Source organism: Hibiscus syriacus, unplaced genomic scaffold (genome assembly GCF_006381635.1).
Source record: "Hibiscus syriacus cultivar Baekdansim isolate YM2019G1 unplaced genomic scaffold, ASM638163v2 tig00117016_pilon, whole genome shotgun sequence".
Classification (NCBI taxonomy): Eukaryota; Viridiplantae; Streptophyta; class Magnoliopsida; order Malvales; family Malvaceae; genus Hibiscus; species Hibiscus syriacus.
The window spans coordinates 7707815-7718180 of NW_024063525.1; the positions used below are offsets into that span (position 1 = coordinate 7707815).

At 32.8% G+C, this 10366-nt stretch overlaps 1 pseudogene; it reads right to left on the reverse strand.

Annotated features, from left to right (window-relative positions):
• Positions 1–3014: 3014 nt before the first annotated feature.
• LOC120195536 lies at positions 3015–8953 on the reverse strand (annotated as a pseudogene).
• Positions 8954–10366: the final 1413 nt, after the last annotated feature.

Sequence of the window (10366 nt, forward strand, 5' to 3'; positions counted from 1 at the left end):
TAGAGGTGACACGTGATAGGCCGACACCACATGTCTATCGTATAACACATGAAATAATTCCTTGTAAGTCATAGGGATTAGATCAAACTGTATTTTATATCTCTAGTCTTAGCCAACTTTTTTTTTCATTGACCAATGGTTCCGTTAATTCCTACTATTATAAATTGGGTAAATTACACCATTCATTACTCAACTATTTTCTTCTCTTCTATTGTAGTCACTAAACTCTAAAAGTTATCAATTTCAGAAACTCTAAAGACTTCAGGGACTAAGGTTGTAGTTAACCCATTTTATTTTAAACAAAAATTCCACCTCTTTCTCTTTGATCGAGAGAAAAACTAAAGTTCAAAAATCAATTTTCATGACTGAAATTAGCAGCTTAAGAATCGATCCCAGAAAAATTTTGTGACGCTTCTGGGAAAAAGATTAGTCTTAGCAAGCAACATTTATAGGATAAGTTGTTCTGGATTTATTTTTCTTTCTTTGTTCACAAGACCTTGTACCTTTAGTTTCTGGATTCCATTTCTTTGCCAAACCATAAGTTTTAAGATTTCTTCATCAATGGAAGATAGAGTTAATTTAAGGAAATGGACAGTTCTTAAAAATCATAGGAAGAAGAAAAAGAACGTGACTGCCGGGGAAGAGGATATGACGCATGTTGGTTTTTTTTTTTAAATAAAAACTTAAAATTCTATAAATATGACATGGGTCATTTAGGGTTTTAGGATTGTGATTAAATTAAAAAAATTTAAAGTTTAGTGAACAAAATGAGAGAGAAAATAATTGAATGATGAATGGTTTAAGTTACCCAATTTAAACAACATCAAAATGAGGACACTGGTCTGCTTGACGTGCCACGTCAGCAGGAATTAATGGAGCTGTTGGTCAATCATGAAAAACGTTAGTCAAAATGTCACATTGAGTCCTTTTTTTGAGTTGGAGGATCACATTGATACGAAAATAATAATAATAATAACTGATACATTACTAGAAGGCTATAAAATGATAAATTTTCATTTTCTAATATTGGAATTCGACTCGAATACTTTAGATACACCTCAAATGATACAAATTGTGACTACTTACAACCAAGAATAGATTAAAAAATCACTAAATTAAATCAAACAATTTAGCTTCCTAAAAAATCGAAAAATTACTAGGAGTAACGAAATCACTCTATACTATTCCAAATTGAAATATATTGATTATATTTTATTTAAAACACCTATAAATGACGTTTAAGATACGTCTCAACCTTCAAACTAACTCAAAACTTAGAAATTTCTTTTTTTCCCCCCGAAATATCATTAAAAAACCCTTAATCATCCTTGATCTTCAACATTAGAAGAAAAATCTATTATATCTTGACAAAATAAGATGAAATATATCTTAATATATGCAATATATTTTAGAAATCATTAAGAAACTAATTTTAAAACATCAAAAATCAAATTTGACCATTATTAACTTGATTTTCATTTAGATTTTTCGTTTTTAGATTTAGAAAACTCAATTAGATGGATCAAGACTCACTCTAAAAATTAAAAATCACAATATTTGATAATATTAAAGATCAATAAGAACTCATCTGAAAAAAATCTATTAAAAAAGTAATATTTATTATTATGTTTGTTCCATCTAAATCAGGTAAGTACTGAAAAATAGCGGTGTGCAAAAATACTCGACCCGGTTGACCCGGCCCACCGACCCGAACCTAAAATATCGGGTAATTTTCTTTAAAAAAAATTACCCGACCGGGTCGGGCCCGGATCACAAAATTGTGTTTTTCCGGGTACCTGATTACCCGAGTACCCGATTAGTTTATATATATATATAATCCAATTACTAAACCATTAACATGATAATTTGTATAAATATTGGTATTATGTGTAATTGGATTATAATTGGATTAAGTTTTGATAGTTTAGTAATTGGATTATGACTATCAAATATGATATAAATTTAATTGGATTAATTTGTAATTGGATTATAATTGGATTAAGTTTTGATAGTCTAGGTAATTAAATTATATAAATGAGTTGTGATTATAATTTAATATCATAATTGGTTTAAGTTTTGATAGTTTAGTAATTGGATGTTAATGATTATCATAATTCATATTTACCCTTGTTAGCTATGAATTTTTATGTTTTATTTATATTATGGATTATTAGAAGAAAAAAAACCGAGTATCCGATACCAGAACTACTGGTACCCGCAACATCCGGGTCGGGACACGGGCCGATAAATCAACTACCCGAAGATCCGGGTACCGGACACTTCAGGTACTCGAAAACCCGAGTACCCAGATTTGAACACCCCTATTGAAAAACACCAAATGAAATAACTTTATTACGACCTCATTACTAAAAACATTCCCACCTACCAAACTAGGGATGATCAAAATACCCGATTCAACTTAATATTATAGGAGTAGGTTTTTTTTTCCTGAAAATTCGAGACTCAGAGGATGGGTTATATAGTATATAATATTAGGACGACGCCAAATTTAAGGTAAAAAACCACATATCCAAGCCAACTCGGTTAATATATATATATATATAAATATATTTTTAATTATTAAAAATATAAAACACATTTTAACCATTTCAAATATAATAAATAATTATAAATATATTATTATAAAATATAATATTTTAACTATTTTAAAATATTAATATATTCGGAACGAATCAGATTTTAGTCTAAAGCTATAGGTAGATTCGGGACAGGAGAAAAACTAAATTTCATCTCGACGGGATAGAATCGAGTACAAAAAAAATTATTTTCAGGTCCGCATCGTGGCGGCAAAAAAATCAGCCCGCCCCACCCTGTTCTGTGCCCATCCCTATACTAAACATAGTATAAATGCGAAAAAAATAAAATATTCATAATTTTTTATAAAGAGAATATCTCACAGTTAAGAGAATGAGCAATTTAGATGGCATTATAGTGAAGACTGGTAGTTATAACTGAGCTATTTCAAGTATGCCTTCTAGTTATGCACAATGGTAATCACAAAATTAACCTCATTTGCTTCAAATTCGGATTCATATTTTGCCCAGCATTGGCAACATACGGCAGGAATTATCGAAGAATCTCTCCATTCTTTGCCACAATATCTTCATTGCACAACTAAAGGACAGTAATGTATGAACTCAATTTTGATATATACTTTTCAAGATTTAGGTACCTGCACAGTTACAGTGAATGGATGTACTTTACCCTCTGGATCGCTTCTTTCACCCTATTCGATGGTTCTTCATACAAATATGCAGGGTTATCAAACTCAGCTGCCAAACTTGGGTCACCAAGAAATGCTCGGAACGAGTCTGCCACGGAATACGAAAGTGACTTGAGGTTGTATCCTCCTTCCAGGAAAAATACCGACCGCCACATAAATCTTTGGCAAGCTGTTTGATGATAGATGCAAGCATGTAGTACGATGCTGTTGTAAACTGTAGGTTGGCTAGTGGATCCAATACATGACCATCGTACCTGCACAAACATCGATCCGAACCCATATTGAAGATATAATCTTCTTCAAAGTATAATAAAGGAATAAGATTTTCGATTTACATTCCGATTCGGTTGCCATTACTCTCTCGACTCATTATCTAACCGGAGAGAGTAGAGTGTCAATTTAACATTCAGGGACAAGGAGAGCTTACCCAGCAGAGACAAGGATTATATCTGGCTTGAACCTTTCAGCACAGGGCACGATGACTTCATCGAAAACAGTTCTCATTGAAATATCACCTGAGCCTCCAGGTAGAGGTAGATTAAGTGTTGCTCCTTCACCAGCTCCTTTAACTATCTGATCGATTTTTCCAGTGCCAGGGTAGCTTCCAGCCTGTATCAACATTATTGAAAATGGGATTTATTTATTTGCTACTAATCTGTTCTGCTTTAAAATTCTAAAAGATGCATTATCCTCACAAACACCAATTTGTGCCGGTTTGAAAAGAAAAAACACAGCATAACAAATACTTGGCATTGTCTATACCTATAGCATTTAGAAATTTACGGAAATGTCAAATGAAGAATTAAGAAATGTTGATATGCACCAGACAAGTTATGTACCTGATGGATTGAAAGAAAAAATATATCTGGATCTTCAAAGAAGGCATCATTTGTTCCATTACCATGGTGAACATCAAAATCAATAATAAAAACCCACTTCAATCCATGTACACGCTGAGCATAACGAGCTGCAATAGCCACATTACCAAAAACACAGAAACCCGTAGGACCTTCAGGAATAGCATGATGTCCCAGAGATCTTATCAAAGCAAAAGCAGTAGGTGGATCTAATTGGTTCTTTGGTGCTGCAAACTGAATATGAGATAATATGTTTGGGGATTTAGTGATTCAAACACAATAACTTCCACATCTCATAATAAGAATGTGTGTGTAGAGCATTGAGCAACGTTTCCAAATTTCAAAAAGTAAGGGAACATGCCCCAAAGCATTAGGGTTTAAAACAATTGAAGCGTTATTAACCAAACAAAAGACTATAAATTTGTATTTATCGGACCTTAATAGAAATTTAAAGAAAAATATCCATCGTGATTTTAGGAGTTGGTCCTAAGTGTACGTAAGTCGTATGAAGCTAAACAATGGCCTAGAACCATCAATAGAAGCATATCATGTTAAGCAACCGGGAATTCCCTACAAACATCATATCTAACATCGGCAGCGTTACAGTTGTGGCAAAAAGGACATAAGAAGAAAGAAAAGAAAAGTTTCAAAACTCTGGTGTACCAGAATGACTGTGTCAACAACTTGCAAGTTAATCTTAGGCCTCAAGAAACCTCATCAATCACCGCATGGTTTCATACAAAGCAGTCTGATCTATAGGCCAAAGCATTTTGCAGTCTGATCTTAGGCCTATACGATCAGTCCTGCTCTCTCTTTCTGCTTCTTCAAGACAGATTCTGCTCACTATCTCCCTTAGTTTATTCCTTGAGCCACCTTTTGAGGTAGAAATTCTAGGCCCAAGAAGTTACTCTTGCATATATGGCTCACCTATTTGAGGAAGAAAGCCATATTCCAAGATCCCTTTTGAGGCTCACCATTCAACTTGATGCACTTAAGCTAATTTTAGTTCTCAATCTTACAAATGTTTTTGATTGCTTCAAAGCAGATACCTGAGAATATAACTTTCACCTTCTAGAAACATTACAATTGACAGTAAAGAGGGGAAGAGCTAACAAGAAAATTGAAAGATATAACCACTTAAGAGACTAACGTTCTAAGTTGAGCTAAGGCAAGTCCTGCTACAGCTGCAACTAGTGACTCATGGAATGTCTGCATCACAAAAGAGGAGGATGAAAGTCATATTAACAAAGATATTGAAGACCCTGAAGCCATCTAAGAAACTGCATGCCTTCAACCAATTACTTGTTCAATTTTTTAATAAGGATGCAAAGAGATCAGAATATTTTAAGAAATTTAAATCCAGTTCCTTTGAATTGGTAAAAACAGAAAATTTCGTAGTTTTAAAAAGGGAATATGTTGCGAATAATTGCAGAGTTTGCATACATGAAATAAGTCTTCTTTTTTAATAAAAGGAAATATGTCATGACTAATCTTGAATCTAAAAGCTTTAATCATCAAAATGAAAAAACATTTTGAATAATGTATTCATATATTATTTTTGTTAGTATCCCTTTTACTTCGTGTACGATTCCACAAGGTAAGGAAGAAAAGCAAGAACGTCTACTACAATATACTTACTGTGGAAGTAGCATATGTTGGTCCAGAACCATCAATTACAAAAAGACCCTGTTCGGAAGCCTGGTCGATAGCCTATAGCACAAAGCATGCAGCCAATGAAGTTTCAGTTTTCAAAAAATATATGGAACAGAAAATGTGGCATGTGACTAGGAAGCCACCTTTTCAAGGCCAAATACATAGGCCTTCGCGTGAACACTGGCAACATTATCAACTGAAGCAAGATTGACATTTTGAAGTTCAAGGACGTCCGAGCCACGAAACTGACATAAATAAGAAAAATTGATACAAAAAAGAAATTTTCAAAAATATTATCATTATAGAACTGTACTAAGCTTTCTACCATCAATCTAATCCAGTTCAATTTTCTTCAAACTACACATCTCTATTATTTATAATTTTTTTTGGCAAAAGGGTAACTTTTGCCCCATTAGTAGACTCAATTTATCACTTTCGCCCCCATCGTATTTTCGCATCAATTTAGCCCTCGAAGTTGCTCAATTGCATCATTCTATGCCCTACCCCTAACTTAAAACCCTAAATTATAAACTCTAAACCCTAAACCATAACCCCATAACCTTTAAACCATAAACCTTAAAACCCTAAACTCTGACTTGAGTTTATAATTTAAGAGTTTAAGTTATGAGAAGAGTATAAAATGATGCAATTAAACAACTTTGAGGGAAAAATTGATGTGAAAATATGATAGTGATAAATTGGGTCTACTACAGGGCAAAGGTCACCCATAAGCCTACTTTTTTTTTAATTAAAAAGGTGCCACCTCTCTCTCTCTTCCATTCCATCCACAACTCATTCAGTATTTTTTTCCTTTCTTTTAGAGAAGCTGAGATATGAGCAACCCTTGCTTCAGCCATTAGGGCAATGAACTACATTTAATTCATAGGAATTTTACCTTCCATACCCAATTAAAATATGGGAAAAGAACCAAACAATCAAATAAGCCATAGACTACCAATGGAAATTAAACTTTGTTGATAGGGACAGTTCTTTCACCAGTGAAATCTCCTAGTAAATTCTTATTTTAAGGAACAAGTTTTAATCAAACAACAAAAAGAAAATGGTTAAAAAATGTCATCCTAGTCTCAAATGAAATGTCTTATAATCGATTTTGCTTTAAGTAAAACAAAAAAATGTTTTTCTTACTAGCAAACTATTCTTTCCTTCCATTTAATTCATAGGAATTTTACCTTCCATATCCAATTAAAATATGGGAAAAGAACCAAACAATCAAATAAGCCATAGACTACCAATGGAAATTAAACTTTGTTGATAGGGACAGTTCTTTCACCAGTGAAATCTCCTAGTAAATTCTTATTTTAAGGAACAAGTTTTAATCAAACAACAAAAAGAAAATGGTTAAAAAATATCATCCTAGTCTCAAATGAAATGTCTTATAATCGACTTTGCTTTAAGTAAAACAAAAAAATGTTTTTCTTACTAGCAAACTATTCTTTCCTTTCGAACACCGAGTCTTTATTACCTATTTCCATGAACATTCAAACATGTACAACGACATCATGCTTTTTCATGGGAACAAAAGTCAAAGAATGGCAGTCCTAGATGCAAGTTGCAGAGATTGAGAAAATAGATAATTGTTCAAGCGTGAAACAGGCATCAACAGGGAACATGAACAACTGAAGACAGATGACACAGAAATAAACAGGGACAAAAACTAATTCATTTCAGTACCTTTGAGGTAGGTTCCACCTGCTCAAGAGCTGTCACAATTGCAGGAAATCTAGCACTGGATTCTTGATGCGCCTCCTATACCAGTAAGAAAACCATAATAAAAGGAATACACAAACCTTCGAAACTGTGTTATATTTAATAGATTAGAATATGGGAATGAAATTAATCATTATGTGTCACTTTCAATGAAAGAAAAAACAACACAATTAAAAAACGGAAGCTTTTCATAACTTAGAAAGAACAGTTTGACTGCAAAATATGCATTCCATATAAAACTACTTTTCTAATATTCCGAGTTAATCAACATGAAAGATCATATGCTTTGAAACAGGTAAACAGACAAGAGTTCCCTCCAATTTATAAATTTTAGCCCAGTCCCTAAAATGGATGCCTAAATGATGTTTCTATAAAAGAAAAAATTGGGAAAATTAAAAACTTATATAAAATTGGATATATACATCAAAAGGACTCCAGTATAGTTACAACAACGCAAGCCAAAACAGAACTTTTGAAGATGAACTTGATTTATCTCTCTAATTATCAAAAAACGCTGAACTCCAAGCATGAAATGCATAGAAACTCATGTCTTAAAACTAAACCAAGTTTTATGTACCAAAAGAAAGGTGTAGATATTCGATTTGTCCGGGGTTAAGTCGGAGTAGACCCGAAGCAATGGTGGGCTTAAAGAAGAACCCAAACCAGTTGGAGGCACAATCCAATGATCCAACAGAACAGTCCACGTGAAAATTCCCTGTAAAATAAAAATGGTTATGGGAAGTTAAGAAACGGGAAATGGGGAGGGATACGTGAGTAATGAGGAAACTGTTTTGAAATAAAAAAAATTGTCTACGGGAAACTACTAGAAAGAAGGGAGGGAACCAAAAACGGGGAGAGATTACACAGTAAAAAAAACAGGGAGAAGAGACATCAGCAATGAACTGAGAGAACAGAATCGAAAAAAGCCCCTATTGATTTTTACAGAGATAGCAAAACGAAAAACGAAAAACAGGGAGGAGAGACATCAGCAATCATTCACAAAGGCCGTAGCATTTTCTCGAGCAAAAGCAACACCAAAAAACAAAAAGTATTAACAAGGAAAAATCAGAATAAAGGAAAGATTTTAAGAGGTATTTTATTTTATTTCATTTACTTCTTAGTAACTATTTATGTGTGTGTGCGATTGTTATTTAAAACTAGAAAATAGGGAGGGATTAGAGATTTACCTGGGTTGTGTGAGCGCAGATGGAGCCTCGGTGACTCCATATCAACGCCATTCGGGTTCCATTATAAAATAAAAGGGATTGATGTTAGTCTTAATAAAAATATTTTCTTTCTTTAATCAAAACAGTAAAGAACGAGAGAGAGAGAGCTTACCTTGGCCGAGCGTTCGTGGCTCTCAATCGAAGGGGTTTTGGGCATGGTGGTCGCCGCTTCTGTTAGTTGAGTAGGGGAAGAGTATGAGAGGAGGAGAACGGCGCTGGGGAGACATTTAGTTTAGCAAAGTACTGAAATGTTTTAGGTTTAGTCTAAATAAAAATTCAAGGGTTTTAATTGAAATGGCATCGTTCCATCTGGAGTCAGAGTAGCCCACCTTTGTGCGAATGGGTTTATTTCTGTAAGGTTCATATTAGTTTTCACTCTAGTTCATTTTAGTCCTCAAATCAAGCTCTTTCGATTTTTTTAATTTCGTCATTGTATTTCACGTTCCTTTCTTTTTAATCCTATGTTATGCTGTTCATAATTTATTGCTGTTCTTATTTTTAGCCTATAATTTTTGTAGATTACATTTTTATCCCATAGTATGTTTACTTAATTCACCTGTTATTTTGCACTATGTTCGGCTGTTTTTGGTATGTGCTATTTTTGTCCTTTGTGATATGAATGTATATATACACATGCTTAGGTATGCATAATTTGGTCCATATGAAGCATATTTTATTTTACCCAAAGGCATAGACATTATGGTGTATTATTATGTATAAATGTATTGGCACGTGAACATGTATTTTGCATCTTGTGAATAAATTTATAATGTGTAGTTACATGCATGTACACGCTATATGAGTATTTTGCATATTAAACAAGAGTAGTTTGTATATAATGTGTTCTTGCCTTTAAATTACATTTACCGATTTAATGTATGTAAAGTCATGTGAATTTATTTTAATTTAGTTCATTGTTAGGATTGTATTCTTTAAGTAGTTGCTCGTATTTGTTTTGCATTATTGATATGTTTTCGTACATGTACAGATATGCAAATGATTTAAGGGTAAAGTATAGTAATGGTCACTGAATATTTCTGAAGCTTGCATTTAGGTCCCTCAACTTTTAAAACTTGCAATACAGTCCCCCAACATTTAATCCGTTTGCAATATGGTCCCCGCACCTATGAAAATTATGGTAAATTATATAAATGGTCATTGAACTTTTTAGGCACTTGAATTTAGGTCCCCTAACTTTTAAAACTTACAAAATATTCCTCAATTTCATTCTAAACCCCAAATTTCAAAGTAATTCAATTTCATTCTAAACCCTAAATTCCAAAATAATTTAATTACATTCTAAAACCCAAATTCTAAAATATTTCAATTTAAGGAGGAATATACTAGATTATCTTTAAGAACGTGATAGCGTTTTGATTTTTTTACTTTTGTGAAGAAAAAAAATACACTCCCTCCTCGTAAATGTAAATTTAGTGACCTTCAATAATTTAAATATAAAAAATGATTATGGAAGAAATTGAATAAAAAACACAAACTCTCAATGAAAAAATTAAGAATCAAAATCCCCAATTGACATCCTTATAATTTTTATTTATTTCAATTATAATTTAGTTTTTTAATAGTTCGATGTGATTATAAGATAGTATTTATTCAATTTTTTTAATTTATTAATAATATAGATATACCCTACAAACACA